General features: G+C 56.2%; 1 protein-coding gene across 1 annotated transcript in view; it reads right to left on the bottom strand.

Moving 5' to 3' along the window:
• Positions 1-13978, bottom strand: part of FAM222A (family with sequence similarity 222 member A) — a 57713-nt gene extending 43735 nt beyond the window's left edge. The window contains exon 1 of the mRNA XM_019757504.3: positions 12943-13978. The gene's annotated coding sequence lies outside the window, so the exon portion shown is untranslated. The remainder of the gene's footprint in view (positions 1-12942) is intronic.
• Positions 13979-19181: the final 5203 nt, after the last annotated feature.

The raw sequence follows: 19181 nt of genomic DNA, 5'->3' as shown, positions 1-19181 counted from the left end.
ACCCGCATTGTGGCATAACAGCCCCCAATGGTGGATTCTATTTCATTCCCATTTTTAAGCCCAGGAGATCGAGGCTCAGAGAGGGTTTAATGGGTAGGGCAGCACTCAGCAAGGTCCTGGATTTGGCCCCCACTAAGGCTGCAGCTGCTGGCCTGGCCAGGATGGGGGGATGGAATGGATGCCTGGTGCCTGCCCAGGGAGTGAAGACAGCCAGCAGCCTTCTTGAGGCCGCCCAGGCAATGGAGGTGGGCACCTCAAATTGCAGCCCTGGGTCCCGGGACTTAGACCAGCAGGGCACAGATCCTGGCCCTATGACAAGCTGTGGGAGTCTGGTGAGTCACCTGTCCTCTCTGCGCCTCAGTGTCTTCACCTGTCACATGGGACTACTGTCCTTTACCTGCAGGGGTGGTGGAGTGTTTGGCCCAGTAACGGCACATAGTAGGCCCACAGCAAACCCAGTAAATGTCTGCCAGAGGCTCCATAGCAGCCAGAGGCCACCAGGAAACAAGAGGAAGGCAAAATAATGGTGGAAGGAGGCGGTAGAGACGATGACAGGCTCCTGGCTGGTCCCCTGGGGGGGGTGGCAGACCTCTGTGGAGGGCTCGGATGGCCCCAGTCACACAGGGTGGCAGCTGGCAGCACCCCCTCCCCCACTGAGCACCACACAAAGGGGCCTCTATTCCTGGCTCTGAGCATTTATCCCTGGCCGGCTGGGCTGCACCGCCCTCTCCCCACCCCGCTGGCTGCCCACCCTGGCCTGAGCCTGCTCAAGCCGACACAAAGGCTGGAGTGTCCCTGCAGGGCCAGCCTGGCCTCAGAAGACCCCGTTCACAGAGCAACAGAGAGCTCAAAAGGGTCCTGGGGAGGGTTCGTAGTGGGTGGCAAGGCCACATCCCGGCCACGATGGGGAGGGGGTTGGGAAGGCATGAAAAAGACTCTGGAGTGGATGAACCTGCCCATGAACCTGGCTCCAGCTCCTCCCCCACCCAACCTGTGTAAACTTAGGTCCGTTTGGACCTTGGTTTCCTCATCTGTACAATGGAGACAATAACAACACGTGCAACTTTCTGGGCTGCTGAGGGCTCAGGCGATGTGGGGCCTGGCGCAGTTAGCAGCCAGCCCCTCAGGGCCACATCAGGGTACCTAGGGCAGGGGGGTGGCAGGCAGGGTCCTGCGGCTTGGCAAGGTACACTCAGCCCTTCCTCAGCCCTACCCTGCCAACCTGGGGGAGGGAGGAGGAACGGCACCCCCTTGTAGACCATTCCACCCTCCACTCTCCATCCAGCAAGGTCCATGTGTGTTGGTACTGACCCACAATTGCCCCGACCCACCTGCTGGCAGTGGGAGGACAGCAGCTACTATTGATGAAGCACCTACTGTGTGCTGGAACTTTTAGCTCCATCAGCTCCTTTCAACCCTATGGCTACTCTGAAAGGCACAGCAGGAGGGCACCATGGATACGGGCTCTGGAGTCCAGTGACCGAGGTCCAAATCCCAGCTCTCCCACTTCTGGCTGTGGGACTCCGGGCCTCGCCCTTCCTGTAGATGCTGGGAGTGCCTGTGCAACAACCAAATGAGAAAAAGCCTGCATGATGCCCTCAGCTCACAGCCCAGTCCCGGCAAACTTGAAATCCTGACCGCTGGGTTATTTCCCCCAACTCACAGATGGGGAAACTGAGCTCTAGCTGGCACGGCGCAGTGCCTGGCGTGCAGGAGGCAATAAACCCCATGGACCATTCTAGGAGATGGACTCATCATTCAAAGCTAAGTCTGGAGGACTCTGAGCCCTTCTTTTCCCCTTGAGGATTTTGCAAACATATTTTAGCAGTTTGTTCTTGTTTCACAGATGTCCTCAGCTCCATGGGCCACGTGGCCTGCGGTGGGTGGGGCAGGAGACCCAGGCCTGGAGCCTTACCCCTCTCTCTGGCTGACCCCCAGGAGAACCTCACCCCGCCACACAAAGTCCTCCTTTCTCCCTCCCACCCAGTCGGGGGCAGCCAAGAGAACAGCGGAATACCAAATCATTAAGCTGGCGCGCACCATCCGGGCGCCTGGGAACACTGTGGAGTTTCCCTTTTATGTTTATAGCAATTGTATGAAAATGTGCAACATGAAGCGGCACCAGCTGACAAATGAGACGAAACAGACAGGATTCCGGGCCGGCTTTTTTTCCGGGCCTGATTGGCATTAATTGTGAGCGTTTACAAAGCACAACTCGGCGCCTGACATTTGCTTCAAGCAAACGTTTCCTTCTAATAGTTTTAATGATTACAACGGGAGCTGGTGATCACCGCCGGGCAGGAGTGGGCTGCCCGGCTTGGGCTCCTGCCAGAGGCCTGGCTAGCCTATGCTTGCCCGGGGCCCCGGGGTCCCACTTTCCTCTGCTGCCTGTTGCAGGAGGGCTGCACCAAGTACCAGGCCTCGGGGCTTTGGGCATGGGGACCCCCCCACATGGGGCCTAGCTCCTGGCACACACCGAGCTGCCAGTTTATAAAGTTGATGGGGAAACCTACAGGTACAATGATCCTGGGCACAGACCTGGGAGAGAGCGAGGGAAGGAGGGAGAGGGAGGGAGGGAGGGAAGAGCAGTGGGACTCAGCTGGCCTGGCTCTGAGGCTGGATGGCCTCAGACTCCTCATCTTATAATGGGGGTAGGAAGGACCCCACAAATGCTGGCTGCTGTTTCCTTGCTGTTTGATCTGGACCAATTCCTTCTCCTGTCTGGGTCTAAATGCCTCACCTGCAATGTGAGGGATGGGACTTGGTCTGCTAGAGTCACAGAGATCAGGGCTCTAGTCCCAGCCGTGGCTTCTTTCCAGCCTCATGACTTTGGGAGAGTCTCTTGAGCTCTCTGAGCCTCAGTTTTCCTCATTAATAGAATGGAGTTCATAATCCTCATGGGTTGCACAGTGATTTCCAGACTCCAATGGAAAGGGCATAAAAACTCTGATTGCTGGCAGCCCAAGAGCCTGTCTCATTCCCTCCCTGGAAAGTCCTCTAAATACCTCACCCATGCATTCATTCACTCATTCATTCATTCATTCATTCAGTAAACAACATCAATTGTCCGATTAGGAAGCTGGGAAGATATCCGAGAACAAAGCAAAGACCCGCCCTTGGGGAACAGAAGTGACAGACCAATACAGAAGCATTTCGCATGCAGTATCCCATCAACTGCTCGTCCCCATTTTACAGAGGAAGAAAGTGAGGCACAGAGAGGGAGAAAGGACCGTCTAAAGTCATTGGGATGAGGCGGTGCGACAATCAAACCCTGGCAGGCTGCCTCCGAGGTGAGTCCTTTCAGAACCCCGACAACCAGCCCACTCAGGCCCCAGGTGGAAGTCCCTTCTGAGGGTCTGGGGCGAGCTGACCCTTGGGTGGGACGCATCTGTGAGCTGGGCACCACCGCAGGAGGCCTGGACCCTGGGAAGAACAGAGTCTGTGAGCCTGAACGGCCCTATGGGGAACTGGCCCAGCTCCCTCAGGCCTCTTGGAAGCAGGTAGGGAAATGAAGGCAGTCTCTGAGAATATTCCCAGCCCCTCTGGGGCCCATTTCCTGGGCTAGAAACGGGAGAGGAAGTGCCTTGTCTGTGGGCCCACAACACACTCATTCCCACATTTCCATCAACACTGTGCAATGCCTCCTCCGTGCCACGTCCCGCTCCAGAGGCCTGCACACAGCACCACCGAGGTGGCTGGGAAAGCACAGCAGGTACAACCGCTGCACGGCCTGTGGCATGTGCAAAGGCCGGCAGCCGAGAGAGAAGCCGGTGGGTACAGGAACTGCTGGTAGTTTGCTGAGGCCTCCTCTCGGCAGTCAGGCCCCATGGGCCCTCTTACCCCTGCCCCACCTGGCCCCCTGACTTTGCCAGGCTCATGCTGCAGGAAGCCTCCAGGATAGGTCCCAGCTCTGTGCTCGGCTCCCGCCCGAAAAACCTTAGCAACTGTTTCTGTTGGAGTCTGTTTGGGGGGTGGGGCAGGGAGAAATTTTTTTTTTTAATGGGGATTTTTTTTTCTCCTTTTGCATATGGTGGCACAGATGGGCCCATGATCCATAAAAACTGTTTGCAATTAAACTCCTACTTTGCATGGCTGGATATGTCAGTTGTCTGAACCACGAGCGTGGGGTTCTCCACTGACAGGGAGCTGGGATGAGGCACAGGGTGGGGCCAGAGGCTGCAGGACGGGCAGACGCCCAGGAACCTGCTTTGGGCTTGGGGCCCGAGCTGATGGGATGTGGAAACAACCATGCCAGCTCCCTCTCTGGGCATCCCCCAGCCTTCGCCAGGAGTCGGCGTTATGGCCAGGCAGCTGGGGTGGGACTTGGCAGGGCTTTCCTGCCCAGCAGAGACTTGGCCGGTACCGGGTGCCCGGGCGGAGGGTGGGTGGGTAATGAGGGTGGACAGAGTGGAGCTAATCACCCAGAAACTGGGTCTGGGACCCAGGACAGGAAAGAGGATGGTCGTGCAGTGCGAGCCATAATGGGGGTCCAGCAGGCAGAATGCAACGGCAGGTTCAAGGCTGAGAAGTCTGAACCTCTGGCCCAGTTGGCAGAAAGGACCTATGATAGTGCCAAGAAGAGCTGCCAAGGGCCACAACGGGCTCCTTCCTCATCCCCAGGGGAGTTGGCCCAGCCTCCTCGTGGCTCCTTGAAGCAGGTAGGGAAATCGAGGCAGTCACAGAACATTGCAAGGACCTGGGCTTCCCTTTGCCAAACCAACAGGCTCTCTGTCTTTGGGAGCCTTTTTAGAGGGTCTCCAGAATGGGGCTATGGGACCTGCACCCCTTCCACTACTCCAGGGCTCAGAATGCCAGCCTGTCACCCCACGATGCTTGCTTGTTTGGGTTCACAAATGTATCATTTGGCTTTGGGAAATCCTGAGATCGCTAATAATTGTTCCCTTATGAAAAGAAATAAGGCCCTGATACCCTCTTCCCCCGCCCCCTCCAAGCTGGGAAAGAAAAGTCATAAAAATAGCTTGTTATCTCACCTATTGAGGCTCCGACTGGATGTTACTGCTAATTGGGTATAACATCCTTGTCTTGTTCTCTCAGAAGCTAAATCAAGAAAGCGCCACTGCTGCGAACTAATTATATCTCCGGCCTGCAGCCTGCAGCTTGTCTTTCCCTTTATTGAGTTAAAAAATGGTCATGAACCTTCATCTTTTATCCCCCCAAGTGCTGGGTCCAGGCTGCCCGCCAGGCACAGCAGCAAGTCAGGGACAGCACTTCAGGAAGGTCTAGGAGGTGTCCCAGGGGCCGGCAGCAGGGGTCAGGAGAGCTGCCAGGGAAGCCTCTGCCCCAGGTAACCGCCTGGCTCCCTCGCCAGCCCCACCTCCAGACCTGGTGTCCAACTTTTCCTGGAAAGAGGGACTCTGGCCTCCCCTCCTTGCAGCTGAGCATTTCAGTCCAGCGAGTATTCATTATTCATTTATACATTCAACAAACATGTCTTGGATGCCTACCTACTGTGTACCAGGCTCTTTTCCAGGCTAAAGCTTCTCGGAGACCAGAGGTAGCCCCAGGCACCAGCTGACCTCACCCTAGGTTCATGGAGATGTTGAATAAATACACTTAGACAGGACTGGGTTGTGCCACCCAACCCAGAGCTGCCAGAGTTCCCTACGACAGGGAGGCAAAGCCCCAATGCCAAGACCAGCCCTGGCTCCCTCCACGGTCCCCTCTCTCTCCATATTCCAGCCATGCAGCCACACACTCACCCCTCCACCTAGAAGGGACCCCTTCCCTTTCTTAGAAGGCCCAGTTCCGTCTGTTGGAAGTCAACCAGCCTGTAACGACAGCTCCTCCCGAAAGGCTGCCTGTCTGTCTGCCACTCTCAGCCCTGCCCCAGACTGTGGACTTCCAGACCTGGGTGTGAATACCAGCTCAGCCACTCAGCAAGTGCATGACCATACTCTGCGTGAGCACTCTAAGCCTTGGTTCCCTCATCTCTAAAATGGGCTGACTTCTTCCTAGAGGTGCTGAGACCCACACTGCAGGTGGGCTGCAGAATGATGAATGAGTGGGTGCCCACGAAGGACCTAGCTCTCAGGAAGAGCTCAGTGAATGCTGTTGTCATCATCCAGACGGAAAGCATCTGGAAGCTGCCCGGTGTGCTGGGCTGCGTGGACGGGGACACAGGTCTCTCCGGGAGATGGAGGAAGGTAACAGACTCACACCACCACAGCTCTCGTGGCTGAAGAACAAACCCATATCCTAGAGAAGATGCCCCAGAATCCCTCGCTCTGGTACCTTGGTCCTCTGAACCACATGCAGAAGGGCCAGAGGGACACCTGAGCTCATCCAGGCCAGGCAAGCAAAAGGGCTTCAGCTCAGAGATTGCTGCTGCCTGCCCAGAGCCCTGGAAAGAACCCAAGGTCAGAGGAGAACGCAGCAGGGAAAGAGGGCAGCAATTGATTGGCGATGCCTGCCAAGGGCACAGCGGTGTAGGGAAAGCCAGGCGTGCCACAGATTCGCCATCCTTGACATTTTACAGAGGACATGGCTGAGGCCTGGCTGGGATGGGGGAGTGACCTGCTCAAGGTCTTGTAGCTCATAAAGACAATAGCTGGCCCAGAACTGGGCCCCTCGGCCCCTGCCCAAGGATCCTCCTGTGACAGCCCCACCCAGCTCAGTACCCTCACAGGCAGAGGACAGACAAAAGCTTCCATGGATAACAAATGGAATTCTGTTGACCTGCCATGTAGGCGCTTCACCTCCATGAGCCCGCAGTTTTTTCATTTACACAACAGGGATGAAAACACCCTTCCCAGAGCCATATGAGGATTAAATGAGAACAAAATGCCTAAGCCGGAAGCTCAATCTAGCACACCGCAGATGCCAACAGTGTCCTGTGATTCCCATAATAGGCAAAGGTGTTTAGACAGAAGCCCCCAAAGCCTGCAACTGGAAGTGCTTCCACCTCCAGGGAGCCTTCCCTGGCTACCCCACTCGGGTAATAATTTCTACCTCTGATTTTCTAGCGTACTTTGACAGACTGGGAGCCCCAAAGGGGCATATCTGGTTTGTTCCCTACTGTCCCCCTGCTCCTGGCACAGTGCCTACAGACTGTGAATTCCTGTATTGTGGTGACTAACCCACTGTACTGTGATGGTGTGTTGGAGGCCTCACCACCTTTCAAGGCAACTGGGCTTGTTCATCTTTGTGTCCCCAGCACCTGGCAGGGAGCCTGGCACAGACCAGTGAATCTCTCTAAATGAGCGGATGGATAAAGAGCGAAAATAGCAGTTCCTGTTTACTGCCCACTTGCTATCAGTTACTGCCAAGCCTCACAGCTGCCCTCCAAAATGGGCTCCTGGCTCTTCTGACAGATGAGGAGACTGAGGTCACGCAGATGCTGACGGGCAGGGCCAAGGCCCAAATTTAGGGCTGGGGACTGCAGGTCCAGAGGCCCTACCACCTCTGCCTCCTCCAGGGCCAAGCTCTGACCTGGACCCTGCGGGGCAGCTGCCTCTGCCTTGGCAGCGAATCTTGGAGCAGACAGCTGGCAGCTGGAACTCCCTCCTCTTCCTCCTCCTCCTCCTCCTCCTCCTCCTCCTCCTCCTCCTCCTCCTCTTTCTCCTCTTTCTCCTCCAAGGGAGCCCCCCCACCCCAGGCTCTGGGTCATTAAGTTCTATATCATTAAGACCCCATCCCCAGGCGCCTGTTCATAGCCAGCCTTGGCCTTACCCCTGACCCTCCAGGCCTTAGACCCCTGTGCCCTCTGTACAAAGGCAGGGGCTCTTAGGGCCCCAAACTGCTGCTGTGGCCAGGATGGTTTGCTATGGTGCCAAGATGACTGGCTGGGGCCTGAGCCTGGCCCATCCAGCTCTGAAGGGCTCAGTCGAGCTCACCTGAGCACTCCCCACACTCTAGCTCATCCTACCCCCAAGCCTGTGAGAAAACTACTATGATTCCCTTGGACAGATGAGCAAAGTGAGGCCCAGAGAGGTTAAGTGACTTGTTTGAGCACACACAGCCAGTAAGAGAACAGGAGACAGGGTTCCACCCCAATCACACTTAAGGCCCTGCACACCCTCCTAGTTTATCTCCCTTTAAACTCTGCCCTCTTATAAGCTTCCCCTGCTTTCTGGGTCATACCCCTTGGTTCTCAAACTCCCTCTTGCCAGTGATATCGCCATTCACCCAGTCTTCAGGGCCCGGAGCAAAAGCCCCTGTTAGGAAACCCTCGGTGACCAGCTGCAGATTTCCCCTCTTTGATGTCTTTCCTCCAGCCCTGCTCTGGCTTTGTCCAGAATCTGAGTTAGTTGCAGACTCATCTTACTCCCCATGGAGGTGGTGGGCCGTCTGATTCCGTAGAGCTCTGCCACCCAGAGAGTGGCCAGCAGGGTGCCCTGGCCTAGGCTGATGCCAAATGAACCACAAGAGGGTGGAGGAGGGGGGAGCTTGAACCCCACTTCTGGCTACCTACAGACTTCATACTTCTGCCATTCTCTGGCTGTGTGACCTTGGGCAGTGATGTAACCTCTCTGTGCCCCCGTTTCTTCCCTGGTAAAATGGGGTAGTAACAGCACCTGCATTTCATAGGGCTATGACACAAGCCCTAGGAGGTGCACAGAGGTGACCTCCACCCAGGAATGATTACCATTATTATTTCTGTCTGCACCAGTGGCCAGCACAGGAATTTGGGGGTCAGAGACTCAGGTTCCCCGCCTGAGTCTGATTTACTGGGTGTGTGATTCTGCGCAGCTGGCTCATTCCCCAACACCTCTATTTCCCTATCTCTGTAATGGCACTAATGCCGCCCACGGGAATGCAACACCCCATCTCCGCACCGTCTTTTGTTCCAGGCACGCAGTAGGCACTCAGATATTTCTCAACTAATGAATCGATGGTCCAGGTGGAAGGAATCCATCCTTGCAGCCTCCTCCCCCGCCCCAGCCTCAGAATCCCCCTCCCTACCCCCAGGCCGCGCAGACTAAAATAGTCATTAGGCAGATTTCAAAAGATGTCAGTAGTTTATAATTATAGTCGACATCCTTCTCAGATAAAAGTGATTACCTTGGATGCAAATCACTTAGCAACCAATCAGGGCGGTGGGCGGCGCCCGCGGAGGGGACCGGCCGGCGTGCAGCCCTCCTCCCGCAGCCCGCCCCGCACAGGCAGAGAAAGCGCACAATAGCTCTTGACACGCAAATGGGTTAACACAATAAAGGTGGCTCCGGCCTCTGCTGGGGGAGAGCAGCAATTCCCGGCCCGCGGGAGGTAATAAAGCGGCCCTTTTGTGCGTGCCTCCTCGTTCTCACCCCCGCCCCGAGCCCAGAGGAATCGCCGCCTGATTGAATTACGGTCCATGAATATGAGCAGCTCCACTCGCTTCCTCCGGTTTGTGAGGGATTGGAAGGCCGAGGGGGCACGAGAGAGGTTGGGGAGGGGCCCCCTGGGCAGGCCCCAGTGCCCCCCCCCCCCGGAGCTCAGATGGGAGCCACATGTGCTCACCACGTGGGGTGCCCTGGGCAGGTGGGTGGGAGACCCAGCAGAGGCAGCTGAAAGGGTGGGGGTCCCAGACCTGCCCTGGGGGATCTTTGGTCTTTGGCTCCGAGAGGAACTGGGAGAGGCTGTGTTCAAGGCTCTGTTCTGAGGATGAGGCTAACAGTGGTCACAAGAATGTGCATTTATCGAGTGCTTACTGTATGCCACCACCTACCTGTTCTAAGCCCTCACTGAATCCTTACCACACCCTGGGCAGTGGGTGCTATTATCAGCTCTTTCTCACAGATGAGGAAACTGAGGCTCAGAGAGGCAAAGTGACTCACCCCAGGTCACAGAGCCAACAAGTGTTTGACCCGCTCCACGATCTGGCTGTTTACCACGAGCCACTGTCCACCACTAGGGGTTAAGTAACCTAGCCCAGCCCCAGTCCAGGGCAAATGTGAGGCTCAGAAAGGACAGGGGATGGGAAGCTTACATGGAATTAGACAACTGATAAGGATTACTGGGGGGGCGGGGGGGGGGCGGGGATCAAAGCTAACCTTGAGAGAGGGGACTGCCCAGAGAGCTGAGAAGGCTCACCACCCATCAAGGATGCTGTACCGAGATCCTCTCCCCTGCTTAAACCTCCCCCATTCACCTAAGCCTCCAGGACACAGCCATTCCAGGGCCACCCCCTCCCCTCATTCAGCACACCCCAGCACTCACAGGCAAGCTACATGGCCACTCCCACTGCCCAGAACACTCTTTCCACTCCTCTGCCTGGGGGATCCCTATTTGTCCTTTCCGAGAGTCACATGGCACCCCTCCTACAGGGCCCTTGGGGACCCTCAAGCTAGGTCAGGAGCCACATCTACCAAAGTTGCCTTAGCCCCACTGACATTCTTGCCTTCCCCACCAGCTGGGTGCCTACCAAGATGGTCCCTGGGATATCTGGGGGCAGCCACACACCCCACCCCAGTAAGCCCACAGGGGCAGATGACAAGGAGCCTCGGGCTGGCTCTTTCAACCCTTTCTGGCAGGCTGGTTTCAAGCCATACCTTCCTTCCCTCAGTTCTGGAGAAAGAGGTGAGGGGGTGAGGGGAGCAGGCTGCCCACAAGGCCAGGGCAGCAGTGGCTAGATACTCTGCTCAATGTATCCTGCAGGTAATGGGGAAGCAGGATTCCAACTTGGGTTTTAGTGTGGCAAAGTATCTCAGTGAGACCAGACTCTCTCCATAGCTGATAGCTGCTGACTCTTGCAGGAACTCTGTCCAAGAAACGGGGCTGCCTCCCCTCCACCCATGGAAGGGGGTGGGAAGACCTGGGGACTCTGGACCCAGCGTAATTCAGAGCCAAACCTCTGCGGTTGCCAAGCTGAGCACCCTCAGCCCATCACTTCCTCTGTCTGAGCCTCAGTTTCCTCATCTGTATAATGGACCCCAGCACATGAGGCACTGCAAGTTGTAACTGAGATCCTATAAAATGCCTGGCATATAAGAAGATGCTGGGTAAGCTGGCACTCCGTCCTGCACTTCGCTTGGTACTATTGCCAAGCCCAGGGAAGGGAACAGAAGGAATTGCCCAATTCTGACAGCCTTTCCCTCCGCCTTGGCTGTGGAAGTGTAAATACTCCACGAAGGACCTCCAACTGCTGTGTTTGTGGATCTCTGGCACACACTCTGAGTTTGTTTCTAAACTGGGAAGCTTCAAGAGGCAGGGCAAACAGCCCTTCTGCCCACCTCTCCCCCCATCTGCTACTGCTCCTCTGTCCTTGGAAACCTGTGTGTTTAACGATACCATTTCAGCTGGAAATATCATCTCTCTGCCAAGCCCCCAAAAGCGGCTCCACTGATATTTATTGACCTGTTAATCTAGCTAGAGCCTGGTAGGAGAACAGAAAAAATGCTCGCTGCATAGAGATGGGGCCTGGCTTCTCATAATGACCTGAGATACACTCCCTTCTGTTCTCACCCCACCCCATGCTGCTGAAGCAATGACACAGTTAGTTCTCTAACCTTTTCCTAGAAATGTGATCACAGCAGTTTTACCCACATCCCACACTGGCAAATTGCTGGGAGAAACTTAGAAGAGGAATCAAAGAGCCAGCAGCAGGATGGAGGGTAGGGGGCGGTCCTCTGGGCCTTCACAAGGAACAGGGCCAGTGCTGGGGTGCGGTGGGGAGGATAGAGCTAGTACCTGATCCCCATCAAAGCTGGCCCCTTCGCAGAGACACACTTACTCAGACCTTGGCACTTATGGGCCTGACTTGCTCTTCATTCACTTAATGAGCACCACATGGAGCTTGTCAAAATCATCTTCAACACCAAAGGAGTGGGGCAGTCAGGAGTTCAAGCTTGGCCAACGCCCCTCATCTTGGCCTTGAACAGCAGAGGACCCCCTGAACTTGAGGAGCAGCAGGCAGCAGCAGCTCCTGTGTACTTTCCCTGGCTGCGGAGGGGGGGACACCCACATTTTCCTGAGCAGAAGTAGCCTGTTTTAAGGCAGGGGGTCCACAGCTCTCTAGGGACCCCAGGAACTTCAGCCTGCTGGTTGGGTATGTGGTGGGGTTCAGGGAGGTGGTCTCTGCAGCATCCCTTTTGAAAGGAGAAAGTTGCTGTTTGGGAATCCTAAGCCCCCAGGCACTGCCAGGCTATGTGACTAAAGCTGAACACCTGTCCTTGGGGGGAGGAGCATCAGCGGGGACAGCTGGTGCTGCCTCCCTCCCCCACCTCACCAGGGCGCTGGGGATTTAGGTCAGAAGGCTGCATTTGGGGCGGCGGGAGTCTGCCTTCATCCCTCCACTTCCCAAAGGCATCCAGCCCCGCCCATGGTTACCATGAGATCCGCCCCTGGTTACCACGACCCCCGCCCCCTGCGGCCTTGGGTCAAGGCAAGTCCGGTCGCCACTGGCAACCCCAGTGGCGTCGGAGGCCTAGTCGGAGGCCTGGTAGTGACATCACGCCGCGGCCCCACTGGGCACCCGCTGTCCCTGCGAGTTTTTTGTAGGAACGTGGGATGTAAGGGGACCCTGCTACGGTCTAGCCTTAGAGAGTACAATCCTCAAAAGCGGCCACCTGCATAGACGAGACTCCACAGACCCCTCTGAGCTGATGTCCCTTGAAGATCTCAGATATGACTTGGGAGAAGCCCAAGCTGTCCCATCCTGGGTGTCCTTCTCGTCAAACACTACAAGACGCGGAGTTCCCGGGGAGATTTTCGGAAGACTGAACCGCTACCCCCGCTACCTTTGTTTGTTGGTTTTAGGGGAGGGGTGACCTCTGGCATATGCCCAGCCAAGGGCCCAGCAGAGTCCCCACAATGGGCTCCCAACCTCCACGCTGGCCGGTTGGCGAGTCCAGACAAGTTGTGTGTGAGGAAAGGGGCGGTCAAGAGGCACTTCTGCTTCAGTATCCCCAACAGCCCCAGGGTCCCTTTATTTCCAATCCAGACTGCCCCGACGCCAGGGGTTGCCTCCCGTTCCAACCAGGAACCCCACCCCGCGGAACTCACCGGATCAGCCAGGCCGTCGAAGGGCCCCAGGTCTCAGCGGCGACGACCCTCCGCTCGCCGGGTCGCAGCCATGCAGAGGTGGCAGAGCTGCCTGACGAAGCCCCTCTTGGGAGCTAATACCTCTCTCCGGGTGGGAAAGGAGGCTATCAGTGAAGGCGATCCAGGCGTCCGAAGTCGGGGGTGGAGGTTCTCTCCGCTCAGCGGGGGTCGCGCCCGCCCGGAACCCGGGCCCCGCGGGCGCTCAGGCGGCGCATCCTCACTTGGGGCCTGTGCTCACCGCGTCCGGCGGGCGGCGCTGCGCCTCCCCTAGGGGTCCCGCTCAAGGCTGCAGCTCGGCCCGCGCCGCTCCCCGGGGCGCCCTCTCCGCCGGCGCCCGGAGCCCGGCGGCCGCAGCCCCTCTCGCCGGCCCCAGCTGCAGCCGGTCTTTGTTGCTTCCTCTCGCTCGACCGCCCGCCGGCGGCTTGCAGCCCCCCGGTTCGCCCGGGGTTGGGGGGAGGGTCGTCTCCGTTGGGGTTGCACGCACCTGCAGTGGCCCGGGCGCCTCGCTGGGCATGCACCGGCCCCCGCAGGTTGCAAAGAGCGGCCGCGAGAATGCACCGGCCCCTCCTCCTCTTGCTCCGAGCCCCGGGAGTGGGGGGAGGGGAAGCCGGAGAGCAGCGGCAGCCGAGGCGGCGGCAGCGGGCGGCGGAGGCTCGGATGCAGCGCCGGCGACCTCCGCGCCGAGAAATAACCGGTCCGGGTGGAGCAGGGAGGACGTGCGGACCGCCGGGAGGACGGTGCACCGGGCGTGTGAGCTCGCGAGGTGCAGTAGAGGCGGCGCGCGCTGGGCTCTCACGCGCCCATGGCCCCGGGCGACGCGCGGGGACTCCCGGGGCCTCAGCCTCGCGCCGCCCGGCGCGCGCCGGCGCCTCGCCTCAGGCCCGGTGCTGCGCGCTTCGCCCCGCAGGTGGCGGGCCCCACTCTTCGCCTCCTCCGGCTGGCGCGCGCAGCCTCTTCGCAGAGCCGCCGGCCCGGCTGTCCTGCCCGCTGCTTCGCTCCAGCCCGACTGACAGGCGAGAGCGCTGGCAGCAGTCGCTGCGTCTCGCTCCTCACCCGCCCCCTACAGTTCGGTCCAATCAGCGACGGCCGAGAGGCGGTTACCACGGTGACGCGGCGCCGCGTCCTGCGGAGGGCGTGGCCGGGGTCCGCCACGCGCGTTTTTCGCGGCAAAATTCAAAGGCCGCAGGGAGGCTCTCCAACCTCCTCCCCCAACTGGGGTGAGGCGGAGCAAGCCTCGGGAGGACTGCAACTCCCGGTATGCAGCGCGCCGGCGCCGGGCGGAGGGGCCCCGACTGGGGGTGCAGCGCATGCTGGTACTTGTAGTCCCTTTGTCGGGAACCAGGGATGGAAAAACCAGTATAATTTATTGAGGACATATTTAATAGCAAATTGTTAAAAACGATAAAGGACGCTAACACATATGTAACGAAGTGCTTTACCTAATCTTCATACACTACAATGAGGTAGGTTTTGTTATCACTCCCATTTTACAGAAAATTGATATGGTAGGTACCACTATTATACTCCCAACTTATAGAAAAAAATTGAGGTTAAGAGATGTGACGTAACACTCTATGTTGGAGTACTTAGCCCCAAGGCATATTTTTTGGCAGTGATGGATTTTTGGCATCACAGTTGAGAAGATCTCTGGAGCACTGACTATATGCTGAGCTCTTTGTAAGTTCCACCTCTTGGAATCCTCACTATATACGTGGATGGTAGGCACCGGTATTCTCCCCTACTTAACAGATGGAGAAGTTGAGGCACAGCATCACCTGGGGTCCAAATTTTGAAACCATCAAACTATACTGCATTTTTCCTTAATCTAAGCAGCTTCATAGCTTCTCATTTGGTCTGCCTGAGAGCCATGGGTGGCCCGTTTAGCAGCCCCATTTGACAGCTGGTGACATTGAGTCCTGGGATGAATAGTTCCCTCAATGGCCATGTGTCCATCACACAGTAAGCTGGGCAGGCAGCTTTCCAGGAAAGACCTCAGGACCCTACAGAAATGTAAAGCAGCAGCCATAACTCCTACAATCCTCAGGCTATGCCCCTGTGACCCCCACTGGACTCCCACGGAACCTGGCTGGGGTTCCAGCCCTGTTGGTTCCAGCTAGCTGTTGGCCTTGGACGTTTACAGGATTGTGAGGGCAAAGTGAGTTATTGTGTGGAAAGGATTCAGAACACAATAAGTGCTCAATAAACCCAGTTGTGGTGATCAAGACATGGTGGGCTTTGGAGACCCTGGTGAGTGTACTCAGTGGGATGAGCTCATTATAGTTGGCCTTGGCCTACTTCCAAGAGCCAATCCACCCCTACCCAGAATCTGGGAGAGGCGCCCGCGGGGGAGCTCCAGGGCCTGCCCAAGTAGGACACCTGCCGCCCTATCTAGGGCAGGAGCTGGCCCTGTTTCAGGCCGCCAAGCGGCCAACAAGCGCGCGGTTCCCAGCAACACGCGGCTTCAGTGCCCGGTTTTAGTTCTCCCAGCCGCCCCATACAACGCCCCCGGGAGCTGGGGTGGGGGTGGGGATTTACCTGGAAACGTCATGCCGCCGCCAGCTGCTTACACTCTGGGGCCAGCCGTGTGACGCCATGGCCTGTTGCCCGGGTGACTCGCTGGAGGGACCGCGGGTGTAGACAAGTGGGAAAAATGCGTGGAGCGCTCAAGCCAGGTGCGGGGTGAGGGACCGCGACAACCAAAACCCTGGGAAGAAAGAGAGGGCAGGAATGGGAGAAGGCAGGGGGCCACACCACAGCCTTTCCAAAGTTCGGGATTTTTTTTATAGCGTAGGTTACCATGACTTGACACCAACTATGGAACAGGCAGTGCTCAGAGCTATTTATATCACATATTTCTATCTCCTTTCACCCTCACAGCAACCCTGTGAGGTCTATTCGATTAATATCCACATTTTACAGCCGAGGAAGGCCACGTGACTTGCACAAGGTCACACAATGACAGAACCGAGTTCCAAACACCATCGCCCCTGACCTTGATTTACTGTGTTCTATGCCAGCCACTAATTGATTGGTCGTGACCTTGAGGGCAAGTTTCTTCTCCTCTCTGGACCTCAGTTTCCTCTGCTGTAAAATGAAGGGGGAAGCTCATAACCTAACCTACCAATCAGACACCAGCTGGCACCCACTCTTGGCCTCTCAGGTTTCCAGAGGTCCCCGCGTGATTCCAGGGTACAGACAGGGGTTTAGCAGATCTCAAAGGTCCACCATCTCTGAAGTCTGTGAGTCCATAATGTGCGAATGGTGAGATTTTAGGCAGCAGCAGTCTCGAAGGTAGCTATGTAGGTGGAGCGGTGTCTTCCAGGTGCTTCTGACACCCCTCTAGGCAGGTGAACCGCCCCCCCCCCAGATGCTCACAGGCCTTCACTTATAGTACCCAAACATTCATAGTACCTACCTGCCTCACACAACCCCCCACATGCCCACCTCCCTGAGGTCAGGCCCTCATTCCCCTCTATTTCCAGCATTCCCTTGCTCTTGGTGGTGTCCAATAACTCTGCATTATGTGAATGGAGAAGTGTCAAGATGGATTTGCCATGGTCCAGAGAACCACCAGGGGGGCCAGCCCCTGAATGCTGTCTCTAGCCAGGGACCTAAGAGGGGGTTGGGGGACAAAGAACACCTCATTCCTCACTGCCCCTGTATGCCTCTTACACACAAGACTTGCACGTTCCCCCAAGTGTCTCCTGGGCTTCTAGGCCTTTGCCCATGCTGTCCCCTCCACTAAAATATCCCCCTCCAAGTAGTTGACTCTTGCTCCTCCTTCAGATGTCAGCTAGGGTACCACCTCTTCTGAGAAGCCTTCCTGGACTGCCACCTTCCAGGATAGAATGCTTCCCCCTTCATAGATGTACCCAGTCTGTGTTATAATGGCCCACTTATTTGTCAGTCTTGCCCACCATCCTGAGGGCTCTGTGAGGATAGAGGCTACATTTGGATTGCTATATCCCTAATACAAGCTGGGCATATAGTCAACACCCAATAAAGGGTCACTGAATTAATCTCTGAATCAATGAATAAATGTGGCCCAGGTTTTTGTTTTGTTTTCTTGTAGGAGAAGCAGGGAGAGCAGGAGGGAAGGGAATCAGACTGACTAGGTTTGAATCCTGACTCTGCAGGTTACTAGCCATGTAACTCATTTGCTCTGTGCCTCAGTTTCCCCATCTGTAAAACTGTTAAATGCCACATAGGCACTGCTCAAGGGGCCTGGAGCCTGAAACTTTTGCTCCTACCCTCCCACATATGTAAGGTTAGTCATGGTCTCGCTTGCTGAGGCCTGATGCGAATTCATTCATTCATTTGTCATTTCCTAAGGACCTGCCCTGTGCCAGCCACTGGGGACTCAGCAGTCCCTGGACTCGTGGCACTCAACTTTCATGGGGGACAGAGAAGGCAACTAACAGTTATCATCCAGGGTAACAGGAAAGGGAAAGCCCAAAGCAGGCTCCTGACCCAGCTGGTGGGCTGGTGGTGGCGGAAAGCCTAATCAGCTGCCCTAAGAAACATGAGTAGGAGGTACCAAGGGTAGAGGTGAGGGAAGGGCGCTCCTGGCAGAGGGAACTGCCACTGCAAAGGCCAAGTGAGGGAGCTGTGAATGTCCCAAGAGCAGAGGTTGGTCAGAGGCTGAGATAGGGCTGGGGAGGGAGGCAGGGAGGCAGACACTGAGCCTTTATCCTGGTGGGGGAGCAGGCCTGCCTCAGCCTCTCTCCCCAGCCCCCAATTGCCTCACCTGCCCTCATTGCCATAATCTAGGCCAGAGCCTGGAGGGAGCTGAGCCCCTATTGGTGCACACCACGTAGATTTTTCAGAGATAATTTAATCAGAGCTATTAATAAGCAGAAAAGAAAGAGCTCTTTATGCTCCTCCTGGAGAAAAGGGAAAAGAAGCAGCACGTGTAACCTTGTTATTCACCCAGCCCTGCCCCCCAGTACCTGGAACCTCTCTCTGGGGCAGGCCTAGGGGGATGGGGCAAGGAGGCCAGAGGATGGGGGATTTAGGAGGCCCAGATAGCCTCAGGGCCTGGCCCCTGCCAAGCTCCACAACCACACCTCACCCTCACACCCTCTAGCACTTTGGCCTCTTGGCTGCTTGAAGGTTCCAAACTGTTTCCTACCTTGAGGCCTTTGAACAATCTGTTCCCTTTGCTCAGAACATTCTTCCTTCTGCCCTTCACACAGCTCGCTCATTATCACACTTTAGGTCTCAGCTCAAATGTCACCTCCTCAGAGAAGCCCTCCCTGACTACCCCATCTGAATTTATTCTTCCCAGAACACTTTTCTTTTTCCCTTCCCAGCACTTATTAATGTTGGCAACTCCCTGAATATTTGCGGGTTGACTTGTTTATTTTCTGTCTCCCTGTCTTGACTGTCAGCTCTGAGGGGAGGAACCCTGTCATTATCTTCACTGCTATGTCCCAGCACCTTGCATAATCACAGACACAGAGTAGGTAGACAGAATTGGGGAGGGTTCACGGGGCCTGGGTTGTTGACATAGGAACCAGGAAGTGGTGGGGGTCTTTTCTACTTGGAAGACCCCTCAGAGAACCTGAGAACCATTAAATGTCTTCCTTGTTTTGCCACTGGAGATCAGGAGGCCCAGAGAGGGGAAGGTATTTGCCTAACGTCCTGCGGTAAGTTTGGGCCAGAGATGGGACTTGAACCCAGTTCCATGAGTCTCATCTCAAACACCACCTCTGTGTTTGAAGGATCCTGAGGCCTCACCCAGGCTCAGAAGGGAAAGGGTGCTGTGCTGCCATCAATTTGTGGTGTCTGCCATGAGTCTGGGGTTGGCTGTTGGGGAACACGGGGGCGATCCCTGTGAATGGAGGCTTGGTTCCTTCCGTCAGTGCCCCCATCTTGTCATGTGACCTCCTAAACAAGTCAGCCAACTTCCCTGGGTCTCAGTTTCCTCATCTGAAAATTGGGACTAGGCCTGCCTATCTGAAGGACTATAATGAGACAATAATATAACACTTCCTAAAACCGAAAGGGTTCTACAAATATAATCAATGATTATGATTGTAAAATATAGCAGCAACAATAATACTAAGATAACATCCATCTAGTGAGACCCCATTGTGGACCAGGCACTACCCCAGACCACATATGGGATCTGTAAACCTTGCAAGCAGCCCACGAAGAGGAAGGAACCCCTGGAGTGTGGTACAGATGTGAAACCTGAG

This window comes from Rhinolophus sinicus, chromosome 9 (genome assembly GCF_057876585.1).
Source record: "Rhinolophus sinicus isolate RSI-liver-muscle chromosome 9, RSI-T2T, whole genome shotgun sequence".
Lineage (NCBI taxonomy): Eukaryota > Metazoa > Chordata > Mammalia > Chiroptera > Rhinolophidae > Rhinolophus > Rhinolophus sinicus.
Note: the sequence above shows the minus strand (reverse complement) of the source record. Positions and strands in the feature narration are given on the sequence as shown.